This window comes from Gopherus evgoodei, chromosome 6 (assembly GCF_007399415.2).
Source record: "Gopherus evgoodei ecotype Sinaloan lineage chromosome 6, rGopEvg1_v1.p, whole genome shotgun sequence".
NCBI classification, from domain to species: Eukaryota; Metazoa; Chordata; order Testudines; family Testudinidae; genus Gopherus; species Gopherus evgoodei.
In genome coordinates, this window is record NC_044327.1 from 106,630,332 (window position 1) to 106,650,350 (window position 20,019).

The 20,019-nt window shown below is 40.9% G+C and overlaps 1 protein-coding gene across 1 annotated transcript in view; it reads right to left on the reverse strand.

Annotated features, from left to right (window-relative positions):
* Positions 1–20,019, reverse strand: part of GHR (growth hormone receptor) — a 191,698-nt gene that overhangs the window by 101,923 nt on the left and 69,756 nt on the right. The gene's annotated exons all lie outside the window — the stretch shown is intronic.

Consider the following 20,019-nt stretch of genomic DNA (forward strand, 5'->3'; position numbering starts at 1 on the left):
ATTATTGGATACAGTCCACATAGCACATTGTGGGTCACACACATATGCGGTCCACAATGGTAAATAGGTTGAGAATCACTGGCTTATAGTAATAAACTAATTAGATTTGGTTTCTTAAATGTAACAAAGAGAAGGTTCAGGGATGACTTGGTTACAGTCTAAGTACCCACAAAGGGAACAAATACTTGAAAACGGGCTCTTCAGTCTAGCAGAGAAAGGTATAACACAGTTCAGTGGTGGCAAATTGAAACTAGACAAATTCAGACTGGAAAGAAAGTGTATATTTTTAACCATGAGAGCAATTAACCCCATTCCAACAATTTACCAAGGGTTGTGGTGAATTCTCTATCACTGGCAATTTTTAAATCAATATTGGATTTTTCTCCTAAAAATCTACTCTAGGAATTACTTGCAGAAGTTCTATGGCCTGTGTTATACTGGAGATCAGGCCAGATGATCACAACGGTCCCTTCTAGCATTAGAATCTATGCAGAACCATACCTAATAAAATAGAGAAGAAGGCTGGTCCTGCAGTTATGTTGCCAGTGTGGGACCTGGAAGACACAAGTTCAATTCGCTGCCCTGCCACAGAGTTCCTATGTGATCTCAAGCAAGTTACTTATTGTCTCTGTGCCTCAGTTCTCTGTAAGATGGGGATAATAGCACTGACCAACTTCAGAGGTGGTGTGAAGATAAAAGCATTAAGGATTGTGATGTGCTCAGACACTACAGTGATGGGGCCATATAAGTCCATAAGATAGATACCCTGTGTTTTTAGGGATATTACTAAACACTTTCTTAAATAAGGGGTTCAACTCCCAAACAAATGCCAAGGCTGATCTAATGCTCCAGGGCCAGCACCGTGTCCTATGGTATGGGACTCCAGAGAACAAAAACTGTGCATCCCAGCTCAGTGGACTACTGGAGACATTCATTATGGAGTCACTTTAGCAGCTTCATCATTAGGGCTGTTCTGCAATCTGAATGTTAAACAGGATGACAATCCCTCTATTGCACACTTTGAATGTTTGAATTCAATCAGACAAGGTGAGTGAGACAGTATTTTTTATTGGACCAACTTCTGTTGGTGAGAAAGACATACTTTTAAGCTTACACAGAGCTCTACTTCAGATTCCTGCCAAATTGTTCTCTTATGCATGCCTGCAACCTGCCTTCATGTGTCTCAGAGGTGTGTCAGAGGGAAGGTATGATGGGAGATGATCCTCCTTGAAGGAGCTGTGATATCCAATAGCAACCAAAAAGGAATTCTAGTTCTGAAGGCAATAGGAACTGAGCTCTTCACTCGTGTCCACAGCGCACACCTGTAGCACCAAAGGGGTTTGGTAACCGCCTCTCCAGGAGAACTATCCTGGAGAGTCAAAGAGTGGCTACAAACAGTGATATGCTGCCATACTTCTGGCACTGACACCTTGAGAATGATCTCAGAGGGGAAGGAGAGGAGAGATCTGTTCTAAGAGCTGAAGTAAAAACAAAAAACACACCATGAAACTGTTACTGGAACAGAAGATCATTCTCAGGAGAAACCGTTCCTAATGAGAGGGCAGCTGCCCTCTCATTAGAGAGAGCCATTGCCTAGTAGAAATCCCCACAGGGATATCTAGAAGTGACAGCAGACTGCGACACTGATGACTGTCTCGCAAATCGGTTCCCACAAGGACAGCATTGTTCAGGGGCTGGAACACTAGTTTAGTAAGAGATGGCTTCTCAGACTGCTTCCTCACCCCCAGCTTCAGAAAAAACCCTTTACATAGTCCAGTAATGGTTCCTTCCACGACATACTATTAAGCGTAGTAGAAGACAAATTCCACTGTGAAGGCTCCTATTGCCTAGTAGATTAAAAAAACCCAACTGCAATGCACAGTATCTTGGGGAAGTTGTGTGATAAGGTGTATAAACTCTGCAGTGGGCATGGAGGAGAGGGTTAAAACCAGCAAGAAGAGTTACAATAGCTGACTGTCCTCACTACAGTGAGTGCCAAGAATCCCTGCCACCCGGCAATGTTCATATGGGTCAGCTGGGGCTAATTGCGCCAACAGAGAAAGGGAGCCAGGAGCTATAGAAAGGGAAAGAATTTCTCTTTCTAGGCCTTTTATACCGGTGCTAGAATGAGGATAGCCACAAGGAGATTTAAACTTGACTTTTGCTAGTAGAGTGCTAATGCTGTCGGTGTACGCAGGGGTGACCCAGACTAGAAATCAGTACACAAAACCATGCTAGAGACAAGAAACCTAGCACAGTTTTTAGCTTACAGCATGGTTTGTAACACTGTTCCGTAATGGACAGATATAACATCTCAACACTCTGTTAACAAGAATGTTATTCTAGAGTCAGACCTCTGAATCTGGGGAATCCCTGGGACCTCATAAGACAAAGGGAAAAGGACTTCAGAAAGCTAGTTTGTTCTGAATATACTGACCTCCGTCTAGCACAAAAAGCTTTTTGCCTTTGCTACTAGCATCAACTCTCCAAACTTAAAACACAGGGTCACTTCTACTGCAGTCAGCTTCAGTGTACTGAGACTACCCTATTAAAGTTCTTGGTTCCTGAAAATTTATACATAGCTTATTTGCCATAAGCTAAACAAAATTATTATTAAGAGAGTAGAACTGATTTGGGGAGGAAGGTTTAGTTTTCTCTGTGCTGCTAGGCAATGACAGGCAAGGAGAAAGGCATAGAAAACGTACAAGTAAAGATAAACGCATACAAATACCTCCATTACCAATTATTATGAGTGTGGGGAAAAAATACATGCAATGGCAGGGGCTTTAAAGCACAGAGTTATGCTGCATTTAAGATATATGTAACATTTATGGGAGAAGGAGGAGATTTATTACTGAGTTTAAATATATAGCCTTGCAGTGTTTTGCCGGGGAAAAGCTCTGTGTAATTCTTGCAGAGTATTTATACATTCCTCACAAATTACCTCATGGCAAGACTTGTGATAGCAAAGAAAGTCTCGTTTCTATTCTTGCATAATGAAATACAGATTCTGCCCAACGTACTAGGTGAAGGCATTTTGCCTGCTCACCCTTGCTCCACAGAATGCCAACAAGAAAGAACAATTCTCCAGCTAAAATGAGTTACAGACCTTCAAATCTACACAAATTAAAATGGTTACAGACCCAAACAGTTACATCACTCCCAAACGACACCGAAAGTCTGGATTGACTAACCAACAATGCCTGAATGAATGGCTGTTTTAACAGAAGCGTTTTCATCATTATGTACCCAATTGAATTAAAGGACAGAAATAACTGAATTTGTATTAAAAAGCTGCAGTACATATATTGCAAGTTATAATCCATTACACTAAAGAATGAAAAATAATTCTGTGGAATTAGAAATTGTGCCTTGCAAACCAACCAACCAACCCACCCACCCACCCAGTGACATTAACCAGAAAAACCCAGAATGCAATACTGAGCAAGTCTCATAAAATATATGTGGTTTAGCCCATATTTTGGGATTATCACAAAACACAACCTATCAGTAAACTGAACAGTGAAATAAAAGCATTTTTTCCATTAATCAGACTTCTAACATAATAAGGAAGAGATTCAAATAAGTTAAATCAGCTCTGATAAAAGAGGTTCTCAACTATTATTAACAGCTTTAATTATTGAAACTGGAAAAAACCTACATCCATGTAAACATTTCTGTTCAGATTAGATTTTGTATAATTTAACTCCCCACCTCAAGTTTAAGGCCTAAACCAGTGGTTTTCAACCAAGTCTACATGTACCCCTGGGAGTATGCAGGGGTCTTCCAGAGGGTACATTGACTCATCTAGATATTTGCCTAGTTTTACAATAGGCTACATGAAAAGCACTAGAGAAGTCAGTACAAAGTAAAATTTCATATAGACATGTTTATATTGCTCTATATACTATACACTGAAATGTAAGTATAAAAATTATATTCCAGTTGGCTTATTTTATAACTATATGATAAAAGTGAGACAGTAAGTAATTTGTCAGTAATAGCTTGTTGTGACATTTTTGTATTTTATGTCTGATTTTGTAAGCAAATAGTTTTTAAGTGAGAGGTACGCAAGATAAATCAGACTGCTGGCAGGGGTACTGCAATCTGGAAAGTGGAGAGTCACTGACCTTAACTGCTGGAAAGCCTCACTTCAAGATCAAGCTCCACAGACTTCAGATAGTTTATCAGCTAAATTAGGACTATCACCATTCACACTATATACCTTCAGTAATTTGACCAGGAGCAAATCTTTCTTTTATGGATGGATTCATCAAATACTTAATCGGACATCCCCACTTCAACAGAAGACAGGGAGAAACAGGTCAACTGAGCAGGACCAAAGACTGATTGAAGGGTAGCAAGACAGGAGGCTTCTTCCTGCAAAAGAGTGCTAAATTGTACAGATGGATGCAGGGGCCTGTTCTGGGTATTCATTTGACACAGAAGCAGAAAACTTTTTCCAAGCTCTATGCTTTGCCTTCTGTCATCCACTAACTGTCATGTACTGTACATTTGACAGCAGAGCAGATGTATTCCACCTGAATGCACCTGGAACATTTAGCAGCTGCTTAGCTTCTTGTTTAAAATAATTCATTATGATTAGGGCTGTCAATTGCAGTTAACTCACGCGATTAACTAAAAAAAATGAATCGCGATTCATTGCATTTTTAAATCGCACTGTTAAACAATAATAGAATACCAACTGAAATGTACTGCATATTTTTGGATGTTTTCTACATTTTCAAATATATTGATTTCAGTTACAATACAAAATACAAAGTGTACAGTACTCACTTTATATTATTTTGATTACAAATTTATGCATTGTAAAAATGATAAACAAAAGAAATAGTATTTTCAATTCACATCATACAAGTACCGTAGTACAACCTCTATCACAAAAGTGTAACTTACAAATGTAGATTTTTTGTTACATAACTGCACTCAAAACCAAAACAATGTAAAACTTTAGCACCTACAAGTCCACTCAGTCCTACTTCCTGTTCAGTTAATCACTAAGATAAACAAGTTTGTTTACATTTATGGGAGATAATGCTGCCTGCTTCTTATTTACCATTTCATCTGAAAGTGAGAACAGGCATTCTCATGGCACTTTTGTAGCCAGTACTGAAAGATATTTATGTGCCAGATATGCTAAACATTGGTATGCCCCTTCATGCTTCGGCCACCATTCCAGAGGACAGGCCTCCATGCTGATGATTCTCATTAAAAAATAATATGTTAATTAAATTTGTGACTGAACCCCTTGAGGGAGAACTGTAGATCTCCTGTTCGGTTTAACTGCATTCTTCCATATATTTAATGTTATAGCAGTCTCGGATGATCAGGGCCAGCTTTAGGCTGATTTCCCTGATTCCTGTGAATCGGGCCCCGCAGCATCCAGAAGAGGGACCCTACAAGGTAAGGCCCTGGAAGACAACTGCTGCCGAGGAAGGACCCTCTGCCGAAGTGCTGCCAGAAACAGCGGCAACCGATTGACCTGCCACCGAATCGCCGCTATCTTCGGCGACAGCTCAATCGCTGCTGCTCTCTTCGGTGGCATGTCAGCGGCATCTCTTTCAAATCGGGCCTCGCACGTCCTAAAGCTGGCCCTGCAGATGATTACCCAGAACATGTTCATTTTAAAAACACTTTCACAGCAGATTTGACAAAACACAAAGAAAGTACCAATGTGAGATTTCTAAGGTTAGATACAGCACTCGATCCAAGGTTTAAGAATCTGACATGCCTTCTAAAATCTGAGAGGGATGAGGTGTGGAGAATGCTTTCAAGATGTCTTAAAAGAGCAACACTCTGATGCCAAAACTACAGAACCTGAACCACCAAAAAAGAAAATCAACCTTCTGCTGGTGACATCTGACTCAGATGATGAAAATCTGCTCTCGATCATTATCGAGCAGAACCCATCATCAGCATGGATGTATGTCTTCTGGAATGGTGGTTGAAACATGAAGGGACATATGAATCTTTAGCACATCTGGCTAAATATCTTGCGATGCTGGCTACAACAGTGCCATGCGAATGCCTGTTCTCATTTTCAGGTGATATTGTAAACAAGATGTGGGCAGCATTATCTCCTGCAATTGTAACCAAACTTGTTTGTCTGAGCAATTGGCTGAAATAGGATCGAGTGGACTTGTAGGTTCTAAAGTTTTACATTGTTTTATTTTTTCGTGCAGTTATTTTTTGTACATAATTCTACATTTGTAAGTTCAACTTTCATTATAAAGAGATTGCACTACAGTACTTGCATTAGGTGAATTGAAATATACTATTTCTTTTGTTTTTTACAGTGCAAATATATGTAATCAAAAATATAAAGTAAGCATTGTACACTTTGTATTCTGTGTTGTAACTGAAATCAATATATTTGAAAATGTAGAAAACATCCAAAAATATTTAAATAAATGGTATTCTGTTATTGTTTAATCGTGCAATTAATCACAATTAATTTTAAATGCTTGACAGCCCTAGTAATTTTTAACCTTATTCTTTCCCTATTATAGCCTCAAACCCTAGCTCACTTTCACTGGCATTCGCTATGTTAGACATTCAATCGCTACTAACCCTTTTGGTGAAAACAAACAAAAAGAGCCATTTAGCACATCTGCCATTTTCACATTTTCTGTTATTGCTTTTCTCCCCTCACTGAGTAAGGGGTCTACTCTGTCCTTGGTCTTCCTCTTGCTTCGAATGTATTTGTAAAATGTTTTGTAGAATTCCTGACTTTAAGCATGCAAGCAGTCCCACTCTCATGTTTAAAGTGAAGCACATGCCTAACTATTCCACTTGATTGGAACCAGAGTGCTAAGCACCTTGTAGGACAAAGTCCTAGGAACACAATTCAGAAATGAGAACACAAGCAAAATTACCTTACAGACACAAAATTATGTAACAGTAACAAAAGCAGAATTAGACTCCCATCCAGCAACGTACTTAAGTATGCGCTTAAAAATAAGTTGCAACTTATAGGGCTAATCACATACTTAAAGTAATGCGTTTATTTCACTCCTCCATTTGACCGGAACCTTAGAGGAAGCTACTTCTACTGCTATGGCCAACATTCAGTCTTAAGCCTTTTTAATGTTGATCACTAATGGCATTTAAGTATTGCAGGAAACAAACAAGCATGGAAGCACTTTTTGGAGAACAGTGTGGGATCAGGAAAATGGAAGACTGGATTTGCACCCACTATGAAGTCAGCATACGTCTCAAAACTTTTCCAAGCTTGACATGAACTATAGATATAGCTAAGGATACAACAATTAGTGTAAGTGAAATTTAAAAGGTTAAATTTGAAGGCTGATGAAACTCTAATTTAACTCAGTGGGAGCAGGTTGTGTTTTTGAAACTACCACACGATTTTTTAAAAATACTATCTTCAAATCAACACCTGGACTGTTCCAGTGAACCTTAAGTAAATGAGATGCAGGGAGGGGTGTCATTAGGTGGTTCATTTTAAATAGCGACACTGAATTTATTTTCTCTAGTGCCAGCACCTTCCAGAGGCCATAAAATAAAGTTCAGGAAGCTGGAATTTATGTGGACTAATGGAACTGCTTAATGGTGGATTAACATGAAACAAAATGCGTTATAAACACTAAATTCATGCTAAATTCTTTCACATGCTACTAATCAGATTAAAGTCTGCATAAGAAGATTTGACATAGTATTAAGCAAAAGTTATTGACATGGATGGTAAGTGACAGCCAAAGGGTTTTATTGGCATGAGTTTGGGAAGACCACATTTACTCGTAAGTAGCAAAGTCATCAGAGAATTCTATTGGTCATCAGAAATAAGTACCAAATAAAACCTTTTCATTCCACACCCCACTCTCCTATATTTTCTATGGCTTGTACTACAAAGTTGCACAGGTTTAATAGAAAGTGTGGCACCTGTAATTTACTATCCTGAGTAAGCCTAATTTAAACTGATGTGTGTCAACACAGGAGTTTGCAATGGTTCAATTAAATTTGTTTTTTTAAAGCAATTGAAAGTCAAACTGGTGCAACTTGGGTGTGTAAACAAGTCCCATGTCCCATATAGCATACAGAAGAAATATTTTAGGTAAGCATTAGACCATCATTAAAGAGTTTCTTGGCACTACCAGTTATAAAGCCAGACCCCTTACATACTGAATTATGGGCTGATTATCCACTGCCTTGCAGCTTCATACCTTGTCAGTCTGACGACGCAAGCTACAGAAAATTACCTAGCAGTAACTCTTGCATTCAAGAGTTGTATTACTTAATACATAGCCATACAGGAATGATAATGGGCTAGATCCTTAGGTGGTATAAACTGGCATAGCACCACTGAAGTCAATAAAGTTAAATAGATTTATGTCAACTAAGGATGAGAATCTGATTTGATATTTTATATAAATTTGTACTAGAAATAAGTAGCAGCTTTTGAACTCTCACAACAAATCTCTCAGTGAGACCAGGACTGAACGATTGGAGACCTCAAGATCACGGAATATAGCTGTAGCACAGTGAAGAAAAATAATTACAACCACCTATAATCCAAAATGATTAGCAATTTAGATATTGCTAACCATTAGGTAGTCTTCTATCTACTTGCTTTTTCAAATATTAACACTGAGCTGTATCTTCTGTACGTTTATTAGTCTTCTTCAACCAGTGTAACTAAGGAGCAATGGCAGATGTGAAATGGAACATTAACCACCACGGAAACACCAAAGATCAGTGAATTAGTAACTCTGTATCACAACCTTTATGTTCAGTCATGAAAGATGGAAGAAGTGCAGCTATCAACCCATATAACCCTGGCACCACACTGTACTTCGTGTGTTATAAATAGAAGGGTCTCCTGATGGGGAGATAGAGTGGCTGCCAAACTGATGCTGAGCTGGATGGATCGATGTCATGACCCCCATCTACAGGAAATTCACAGCACTATATTCTAAGCTAAAGGAGGCGTAAAACCTCTGAAGCAGATTCACCTGCTTTGAGTATTAAATTGGGAAACCAGGTGTCTGTATATTCCTATTTTTTTGTTTATTATTTATACAGCACCACAGGAGTGTTTGGTGCTTTACAGACAAAATTACAAGATTTTTGCCCTGAGGAATTTACAAGTTAACAGCCTGATCCTTTTCACACTTAACTAGCAGGTTTACCACTTACTACTGCACATAATCCCACTGACTTCATGAGGACTACTCATGGTAGCATGCACTATGCCTGGTAGTGTTTGCACTATAAAGTACCAAATTAGACACATGGCATGATTTATGATCAGACTGTGGAGGTTGAGGTGGGTTATAAATCAGCGTTTTCTTTTCAGATTACTTTTCAGATTTTAAAAGCCACCCCGACCACATTGACCTTGTGCTGATGCTGAAATATTTGGTAACTCTGCTTTGATGTGAATCAAGCAGCAAAATGCCCTGCGTAACTGGCTCTCCTGCACTTAATGGACACGTTTATACCACATTACTGAATGGTTAGGATTGCAGTTTAATCACAAGGCTATTAGTCTTACTTATGCAATCACGCATGGAATCTCTTCTCATTCCATACATGACCAACTGCAAGGGCCATCCCAGTTACTTGATTCTACCTTGTGGCTTTGGAAAAACAGTATGACTGCTCCCCACTGCCCCCCCCCTTTTTTTTTAAACAGTTCACACAAGTTTGAGAGTGCAAGAAACAGGTCAATGCACAAATACATATACAGGCATTCATGGTTGTGTTTTTAAAGAGACCTTATTACATTAAATACAAAGGTATCGTTAATGTTTGGAAGATATTAACAGTTATTTCATATACTCCCAATATATGTATAGCACTTTAAATGCAAACTTAAATCATGTTTATATGTAATTACAGTCACAATGAGCAACATTCATGAAGACACTAATTGATCTTAGGTCTTAAAACACAGTGAAATTGAGGCTGTCTTATTTTACATACCTTACAGCTGCACTGCTGTAAGGTCCCCCATGTTGCCACTCTATGCAGATGGGAGAGAGCTCTCCCGTCGACATAATTAAACCATCCCCAACTAGGGGCAGTAGCTAGATCAGCAGGAGAATGTCTCCCGCCGACATAGCCCTGTCCGCACTGGCACTTGTTGGTGAAACATGTCAATTAGGAATGTGGTTTTTTCACACATGTAAAACTGATTCAATTAATTTTGTAATGTAGACTTGCTGTGAATGGATGGAGCACAGCTGGCATAAATTGAACCTGGGCAATACAGAAGTCATGTTGGTGGGAAGAGGAATGCGTTTTGAAATAGTAATTTGCATCACCACCCTCCACCAAGCAAGGCTGCCAGCAGACTATCAAACAATGCATAATAATAGGGTCTATCTGGACCTCTCAAACAGTAATGGCTGGTAGAAATGCCTTTGGCCATTTGCTGTTGGTGAGGCCACAGCATTCAATGTTATCTTTGGCAAAGCACATTAACATAGATCTGAATAGCCAAGAGACATCAGGGACGCTGAGATGAGACATTTCTCAATGCCCACGTGAGGTATAAATTGCTTGGTTATGTGCCACTGCCATACATGATTTGATGTGTCATACTATAACAGGTTAACTGCCACAGAAGACTGAAACACTTGCTTTTTGGTAACCATTAATCTCAAGAAAATGGTACTTCTGTTTCAAAAGAGTCCACATACACAGACCCAGTACGATTAGAATGGCATACTGCTAGGAAAGACAAATGCTGCAAGGAATTTATGTTCAGAACTGTCAAATATATTAGTGCAGTCTTGATCTTTGGCAGAGAAGCACAGTCTGAAGTGGTTCTATGCCAATGTCTTAAAAAGAGTCTATCAATTAAACACAGAAATTAAGTTATTCCTGAGCATGGGGATAAAGATTTACTGCCTGATTCTGATTAGAACAGTAGAAGCAAAGAGTAAATGTATCTAGGACAGAGGTGGGCAAACTACAGCCCGTGGGCCACATCCGGCTCGCGGGACCCTCCTGCCTGGCCCCAGACCTCCTGACCTGGGAGGCTAGCCCCCAGCCACTCCCCTGGTGTTCCCTGTCCTCCGTAGCTTCAGCTCGCCCCGCCGCAATGCTCTGGGAGGCGGGGCTGCAAGCTCGCGGAGCAGCGCCGCTGCAGAGCCCAGCTTGACACGGTGCTCTCTGTGCGGCACAGTGCACGGCTGTAGCGCTGCCTGCCACCAGTGCTCCAGGCAGCACGGTAAAGGGGCACGGAGCAGGGGGGGGTTGGACAGAGGGCAGAAGAATTCGGGGTAGTGGACACGAGGCGGGGGTGTGGATAGGGGTTGGGGCAATCAGAGGGCAGGAAACAGGGGGGTTGAATAGGGGCAGGGATCTAGGGGGGCAGTCAGGAAGGAGGGGGGGTTGGATGGGGCACCAGGGGGCAGCCAGGGGCAGGAGTTCCAGGGGCATTCAGGGGACAGGGAAAAGGGATGGTTGGATGGGGCAGGGGTCCTGGAGGTGGGCCATCAGGAGGCAAGAAGCGGGAGGGGCATGCCCCCTCCCCAAACTGGCCCTCCATACAATTTCCAAAACCCGATGTGGCCTTCAGGCCAAAAAGTTTGCCCGCCCCTGATTTAGGAAGATAAAGGCCCATGAGGAAAGCAGAAATAGTTCGCTCAGGAAAACCAATGAAAAGGGTACAACTGGTTCCAGGAGTGTATACAGAAGTAATTTTGTTATTTAAATGAACAAATGTGACAAATGTTCAAAGTATCTCTTGGGGTGTGCAGGTTCTAAAATTTCTGTTTCTTGTTACATATATTTTATGGGCTTTGTTAAGGGTTTCAGTCAGTCAGTTATGGTGACAAATCATCAGACCTGCTTCTCTTACAGTAATTCCAGTTGGTGGGAATAGAGAGAAGATCATATCTCATAATAGTTAGGATTCCTTAAATAGCCAACAGCGAAAAAAGTCCATGAAAAAAATAAAAACCTAAACAAAAATTGTACTAATATATTCAGGCTTAACTGACTGCTGAGGGCATAGTCTATTGTCCTATATGGAGCCTCAATGTCTCCAGGGACAGTTTTGCTAAATTAAGAACTACAATATTTGGCTTTAAGAAATTTAGGGTTAGCAGAACCTCCACAATTCCACAGATTTTGCTTCATTCCCCCTCCCCCTCCATGTAGTTAAAAAAATACACAATCAGCCTGAATGGGCCATTTAAGAAGGATCATAGAACTTTGAAAATACTAACCTCCCAGCTTCCCGAGAAGCTTCCAGGGATATTGCTTTGACATTGCAGGGTCATGTGATGATGTCACCTAGTATGGAGTACCACCTTGTACACTGCTGGTATTTTTGCACTGGAAACAAAGGATTCCCGCCTTATGTCAATCCTACTTAAGGTGGGAAGTTAGTCAATCTGGGCTCTTCTCCATTGCCTCCCAGCCCAAGAAGGAAGACTGCAGAAAGCGCTCCAAGAGACAAAGGAACTAAGCTGGGGAAAGGCAGGGGCTGAGTCCAGTCTGAGACAGGGATGTAGCCTATGAAGGGAAATAACTGGAACTCTGAGCTGCAGAAACTCTGCAATCTGCCTAAAACAACATTTAGGATGAGAAATCACTATAGTAATTTAGTTTAATACTTTAGTGTATTAAACCTAGTTTATGTGTTTTGTTTTATTTGCTCAGTAATCTGCTTTGCTCTGTTTGCTATCCCTTAATCACTTACAATTTACCTTCTGTAGTTAATAAACTTAATTCTTGCTATACAAAAAACCCAGTTTGCGCAGTTCACACTGAGGAAGGAGGCTAATTTCATGAGCTTATGCTATATGCATTTCTATACAGTGTAAGACAATATAATTTTGGGTTTACACTCCAGAGGTGTATACACAGGAGCGCTGGCGATTCCCCTAGCTGAGTCCTCTCACAGAGAGCTGACTGCAGACTGGGTGATTCTACAGTTGGGTGTGTCTCTTCTTGTGCGTGTGCTGGAAAGGGGCTTGAGAGCTGGTCACAGCAGCACAGAGTGAGGGAAACCCAGGCTGGTGAGATAGGCAGGCTCAGTGGGACCCAGCAGGGGGTCCAAAAGGGGGGGTCCAATCCGTCACACTTACCATGATTGAAAAATACACCATCCTCATTTGTCATACTACGGTAGCCTCTTCTCAACAGGCCCCGAGGAAAATCAGTAGTTTAATAAAGAAATCAAGAATCACACTTCAGGGCATGCCTTTTGGGTAGCTGTGAGTGAGGCACATCCACATGTTTGTAATGATGCTAAACAAATATTAACCCAGAGAGAGAAGAGCAAAACTGACAGACAATCTGAAAACTGGAGAGAGAGATTTTCCTAGCAAAAGCAAGGAGGTTGTGCACCTGCATTCCAGGCTTACCTAAACCTGAGGTCTAATAAACACAATAAAACTACATTAAAAAGAACCTGAAGTTGCAAAGTTATACGCTCAACAGTTAAGGATCCTGTAGAAAAAACAGTATGTGATCATGTGAATAAAGACTATCACAGTGGTCCCCAACCTTTTCGTCTGGCAGGCGCCAGATGAAAGACCGTGGCGGCGGTGGAGCATCTGCCGAAATGCCGCCACATTTCAGCTGCGTTTCGGCAGCGACGCCTCTCGATGAAGCCACTTGCTGCCGACAAGTGACTTCGAGAGGCATTGCTGCCGAAACACTACAGAAATTTGGCGAATGCTCGACTGCCGGCCAGGACACAGGCGTATTTAGATGAAAATGTGTTGGGGACCCCTGGACTATCATAATGCAGATGAATAATGGACTGAACTAAGGTTGCATAGGCAATCTCAATTCTTCCATTTCTTCATTTTTGGGTGTTTGACTTCGCAGCCATATGATGTTTTTAGCAAAGCTTCACCTTGGCACAATGTTTGTTTGCAAAGTTGCAGTTTAGAGCCAGTGACACAAACAGTTATATTTATATTTGGCTCTTCGATACAGCCACAACCAACTGTGGAAAAAGTAAGTGGATATTTAAATAGCAAGAAGCCACACTACTCCATTCTTTGAAGAAAGAAATGTCCCACAAAGGGAGAGCATCAAACTGTGATTTGATTCTTTGGAACAGATTTCTTTTCAGAAACACTTTACTTTTTCTAACAAAGGACCAGAGTGCCGATCAACAAAAGATTGCAACATTCTGCCTCTAATTACCCTTGGAGAAAGGAAATAAAGCTGAACTCTTGCCAATCAGGTAAAACCACTACATCGCCCCAGGGGTTACAGTTTGTTATTGTCCAAGTTAAATACTATTTATATTAAATTACATTGCAAAGAACCCTTTGAATTGCCACAATTTGTTTAGTTTCAGCTTGTAAGGCTACTTAGACTCAAATATTCTGGCAAGATTACAGTGTTTAGGCTGATTTTAGGGATACCAAGTTTTCTTCTCAGATAACTTTTATAAATATATTTATTCAAATTTTACTATTACACAAGATACAAAAATAAAATTTTTAAAAAATGACAATACTATTTTAAATTCACAGAGTTCCAAACAAGAGTTATAAAAGGGAGCTAAGATTGTTTGTATATGACATAACTGCCCACTGCATATTCTTGCATTTCCTTTGAAATCCTCTGGTACTGCTCATGGTCTATGACAAGATACTGGAATAAATGGACCACTACTCTGATTCGGTATGGCCATTCCTAAATTCATCCATCTTACATCCTTGTAAACACAACTACTACTAAGAACACGCACACCTACATTGCACAGAAGGAAAAGAAGTGATGTTGATGATCTGTAATGTGCTACTTCATTTCATTATCTGTCCAAATTTTATATAGTTGAGAAACTTTAAAATATTGATCTATATATAGCCTGCAGGGAACAAGAAAATTCCAGCACATGCTTGAAACAGAGTCAGGGCCAGATCCAACTCTCTCATCCACACTGCACACTTCTGTTGTATATTGTGTAAATCACTCCCTAAACAAAACTGCATTAATGGCAACAGGATATTTACATAGGGCTCAGATATAGACTATGCCATAGAGAGTCATAGTGAAAAGTGGAGGAAAAGATTTTTGCTTTAAGGTTTTGTAGAAAGGGGCATTTATTGAGGAATTTAATCTCACACTATTTCACCCTAGGAGGATTCCTTCTTCTTAGGATCAGTGGACCCAGTCCAAAAAGGTACTTAATCACTTATAACTTTTGGCATGAGTAGTTTCATTGACATCAGTGGGACTACTTATGTGCTTAAAATTATGTTCTTGCTTAAACCTTTGGAACAGCATCTCATTCACAGCAAATCTTTACAACAAGACTAGATGTCTTGAATGTCTTTTAGCTCTACCTTAGCCAGATGCCGTGGGCTTGCTGCAGGAATCACTATGGCCTGCATTAGTTGGGAGGTCAGAATACACTGGAGTGGCCATTTCCACCAATGAAATGAACAACAATCCTGAGTCATTTTGAGGATGGAGCCTATTCCACTGCAAGTGAAGTTGACTGGAATCTTTCCATTGACTTTAATAGAGCTGGAATATGGCCTTACGTTAGAGTACTTATGAGGATTAGGTGGCAGTCCTTGGAGTATTATATTTTAGATTCCTACTAACTTTCTCTTTCAGGCTTCTGGAAAGGCTGGAGAAATGTTTCAGATTTTTCAAATGCTGTGTCACACAAATGTATGCCTGAGAAGAGATGGGCTGTTACAATTTCTATTTATATGTAGCTCAGGGATTCATGTTGCAAAATGAATCAAAGGAAGCTATTAACATGAGCATCAATGCAGGAAGGATAGTCTGTAAGTGAGATTATTTATATTGAGCCTCACCGCACAAAATAGCAATAAAGAGAAGGTGGAGCTGGGGTCAGCACAGCACTGAGAATATGGCTGACAGCAGCCAGAAAGAGAGAGGGTGGCAGCAGCATGCGCTGGGAGGAGATTGTGTAGCAGCTTCATGGCCAATTGCATGTGCCATCAAGGAAGGACAGATCATTTGGAAGCACACTTGTGTAGCCTGCATTCATGGCAGGTCTTGCTAGAACATTCAAGAGCTCCTTCCTTTACTCATGCTGCAGAAGGCTTGCTGCCAGGGTTATAACAAGAGACTTCCATAAAAATGTTCTGTCTGAGGGCTTGGCTACACTGGCGCTTTACAGCGCTGCAACTTTCGCACTCAGGGGTGTGAAAGAACACCCCCCTGAGCGCTGCAAGATACAGCGCTGTAAAGCCTCAGTGTAATCATTGCCGCAGCGCTGGAAGCGCGGCTCCCAGCACTGTAAGCTACACCCGTAGAGGATGTGGTTTACGTGCAGCGCTGGGAGAGCTCTCTCCCAGCGCTGGTGCTGCAACCACACTCACACTTCAAAGCACTGCCATGCAAGTGTAGCCATACCCTGAGCTTGTGATAAACCTCAATGTTCTGGGTGAACTGTGCTCACAGAGAGAGGAGGGGCTACGGAATCTCCTTGGCTTCCCATTTAAACAACTTTCTCAATCATATCCTAGGAAAGAGGCAACCCAGTATGACAAACAAACATATTAAATGTACTTGATGGAGAGTATCTACTTCATACCAGGTGATATGTGCAGTGCAGACTTATAGAAGGCCTCAAAATACCTTTCCTGCAAACATTTTTTGAGAATACCTGGCCCAGTATGGCTCATCCCAAAAGGAAAAAGAAAAAGCTCTTCAGAAATATTTATGAGCCCTGGACTAAGCCATCTGCAACAGGGATTTATCCATGTTATCGATTGTCCACCCAATTCTTTGCCATCAGCCTTCCTCTCAGATTTCAACTCATTGCTCTCCCTCCTTCATACTCATCTTCTGGCTCCAACTTCTGTGCTGATTACCTATCCAACCCCTTAAAACGCATGTTTCTTTGTCGTCACCTCTTCTTTCAATCTGAAGCTGTAGTTCAAATCTATCACTACCACTCACCCAAAGGGCTACTGACTTAACTGGATCTTCATCAAGCACTACTGTCTATTCTTTTTGTTGCAAGTTTCCCCCTCTCTAACCATCACCTGATCACTCAGCCTTTCTGTGGAGTCCAGTCCACACTGTGTTCATAACTTCTTCTACTGATCCTCTCCACTCTTCCACCTTTGAGTCCTTCTCTCATTATAATCCCCAGCTCTCACTTATCCCCAAAACATCCAATTCCTCTGCTTCTACTCTGGAATTGCAGAGCATATCCAGGAGAATTCTCTCCACTACAAATTTGTTCTCCCCTTTACTTCTCCTGTCTCCTTAGTTAAACAACCCCACTCATCCAAATTTAACCGAACCACAAATCCCCAGTCCCAGCTCTCTTTTGGCTCACTCCTCAAACTCTTCCCTCCTCCTCTCTCCCCACAGGATCAGGTCAATCTCCTCTTGGAAGAAATTGGCAAGTGACGTGACTTTTTCCCTCTCCTCAGATTGCTTTGCCTTTTCCTCCCAGAAATCTCTCTCCTCTGGCACAGACCAAAGTTCGTCTGCTCTCATCCTCAGTGATGTCTTACACAATTTCCTTCCCTGCCTCCTCTTATAGTTGAGTAAACCTTTGAAAGGTATTCTTGCTGTTTGCTCCCCATAGTGCCAGTGCCATGTCCCCTTTTCTTGTCCTTTTGTTAACTTGTTCTTCCTGTTGATTTCAGATACAAATGTAATCCATTGTCTTTGGCCTACCCCTTGTATTCACGGCAGAAAGGCAATCGGCATTCCTTTGTTGGACAAACTTGTTCACCAAGTCTGCGCATTTCATGGTTTGGGCATATTTTAATACACCTCTACAACTTTTAATTGTTATCTGTACATATATCACACTGGTTATGACAATATGATACAAGTTCTCATTTGAGATCTTACACAAAACATTCTTTATAGAAAAATACCATGACAGCAATGTGTTAGATGTAGTTAGTTTATCAGGCCTGACAGGAGATGCTGTTACAGGATAGTGGATCCTTTGCCAGTGGACACTGATGGACTCTAAGGGTCACAAGACAAGATCAAACTTCCACAATTTGACCACATTTAGGAAAGTTGCTAGGGCTTCCCCTTTCATGTAGCTTTTCTACTATTACAAAAACTTTATTTACAAAACTAAATATTGTTGCTCTGTCCGCCCCCCAAAAGACCTGGTATCTCCAGCAGTTCCTCCCCAATAAGCAGAGAAGGACTCAAAAATCACACACCAAGGACCTCCCTTTGACAGGCTAAAGTGAGGAGGAGAGGGGGTCAAAAATCTTTTTTCACCTGTTGCAACATGGGCTCATAGTATGGAAAAGGTTAAGAAACCTTGAGTTAGATTGTTAAGTATTTAAGGATTAGGACTATGTCTCCTTATATGTATTTAAAGCAACAATCCTATTTATCAGTGGCAAATTTATAATGTTACATCAAGTCACTGACACCAACAGCCTACATTTAAAGCACAGATGTAAAGAAAAAGTTAAGTTATTTCCACGCTATGTTGAAACACTGAGAAACCTGCCTATGTGTAAAACATAGCCTTCCCTTTGTCCTTTTTTTCCTGTTAGAAACAAATTAAGATAAATGTCAACTAAGATTTTGCCTTTCTTACACAAGATAGGGATAAATTGGAAGCTGTCCTCATCTATCCCCTTAACATCTTTAGGAGTTTGGCAGTAAATCCATACTGCCCTTAATGCACTAAAATGTTTCAACCAACCAGAGACCTGTTCTTACAAAGCTGATAATCCCTGCCTCTTTGGTACAACACCAGGAGGAATGTTTTCTTATTAACAGAATAGACTAACAGTGGATGTTTGTTTTGGCCACAGTAGTTTGTTTGAAGGTTGAATGAACATTCAGCCTGAACTAAATACTACTTAAATATACGTATATTTATATCACAGGACAGACTAGCTCAGAAAGTGCCATACAAGCAATGAAATCAAGGACCAAATACAGCAACCATTCATCAGGATTTTTTTAACAAAACAGTTGTCATAAACAGATAGTTAAGGGTTAATAGAACAGGAGTATTTCATGTCTCTTTTGCCTGTAAAGGGTTAACAAGTTCAGTGAGCCTGGCTGTCACCTGACCAGAGGACCAATCAGGGGACAGGATACTTTCAAATCTTGAGGGAGGGAAGTTTGTGTGTGTGCTGTTAGTTTTTGGTTGTTGTTCTCTCTGGGTTCTGAGAGTGACCAGAGGTGCAACCAGGTTTCTCTCCAATCTCCCTGATACAGGTTCTTATAGATTCAAAATAGTAAGTAATAGGTAGATAAGGCGAGTTAGGCTTATGTTTGTTTTCTTTATTTGCAAATGTGTATTTGGCTGGGCGGAGTTCAAATGTGTATTTGGCTGGAAGGATTTTTAATTTGTACTTGTATACTTAGGCTGGGAGAGTATTCCCAGTGTCTATAGCTGAAAGACCTGTAACATATTCCATCTTAAATTTACAAAGATAATTTTTACTGTTTTTTCTTTCTTTAATTAAAAGCTTTTCTTGTTTAAGAACCTGATTTTTTTTTTATTCTGGTAAGATCCCAGGGGATGGGGTCTGGATTCACCAGGGAATTGGTGGGGAGAAAGGAGGGAAGGGGGAGAGAAAGGTTAATTTCTCTCTGTGTTAGGATTACTTTCTCTCTCAGGGAGAGTCTGGGAGGGGGAGAGAGAAGGAGGGGGGAAGGTGAATTTTCCTCCGTTTTAAGATTCAAGGAGTTTGAATCACAGTAATCTTCCAGGGTAACCCAGGGAGGGGAAGCCTGGGAGAGGCAACGGTGAGGGAAAGGGTTTACTTTCCTTGTGTTAAGATCCAGAGGGACTGGGTCTTGGGGGTCCCCGGGCAAGGTTTTGTGGGGACCAGAGTGTACCAGGCACTGGAATTCCTGGTTGGTGGCAGCGCTACAGGTTCTAAGCTGGTAATTGAGCTTAGAGGAATTCATGCTGGTACCCCATCTTTTGGACGCTAAGGTTCAGAGTGGGGAATTATACCACGACAACAGTGGATCACTGGAAAATGAAAATTCATCAACATTTAAACTTTTCCTGGGAACCTATCAGTGTCAACAAAACTTTCTCAAGTCCAGGATGGAATTTCT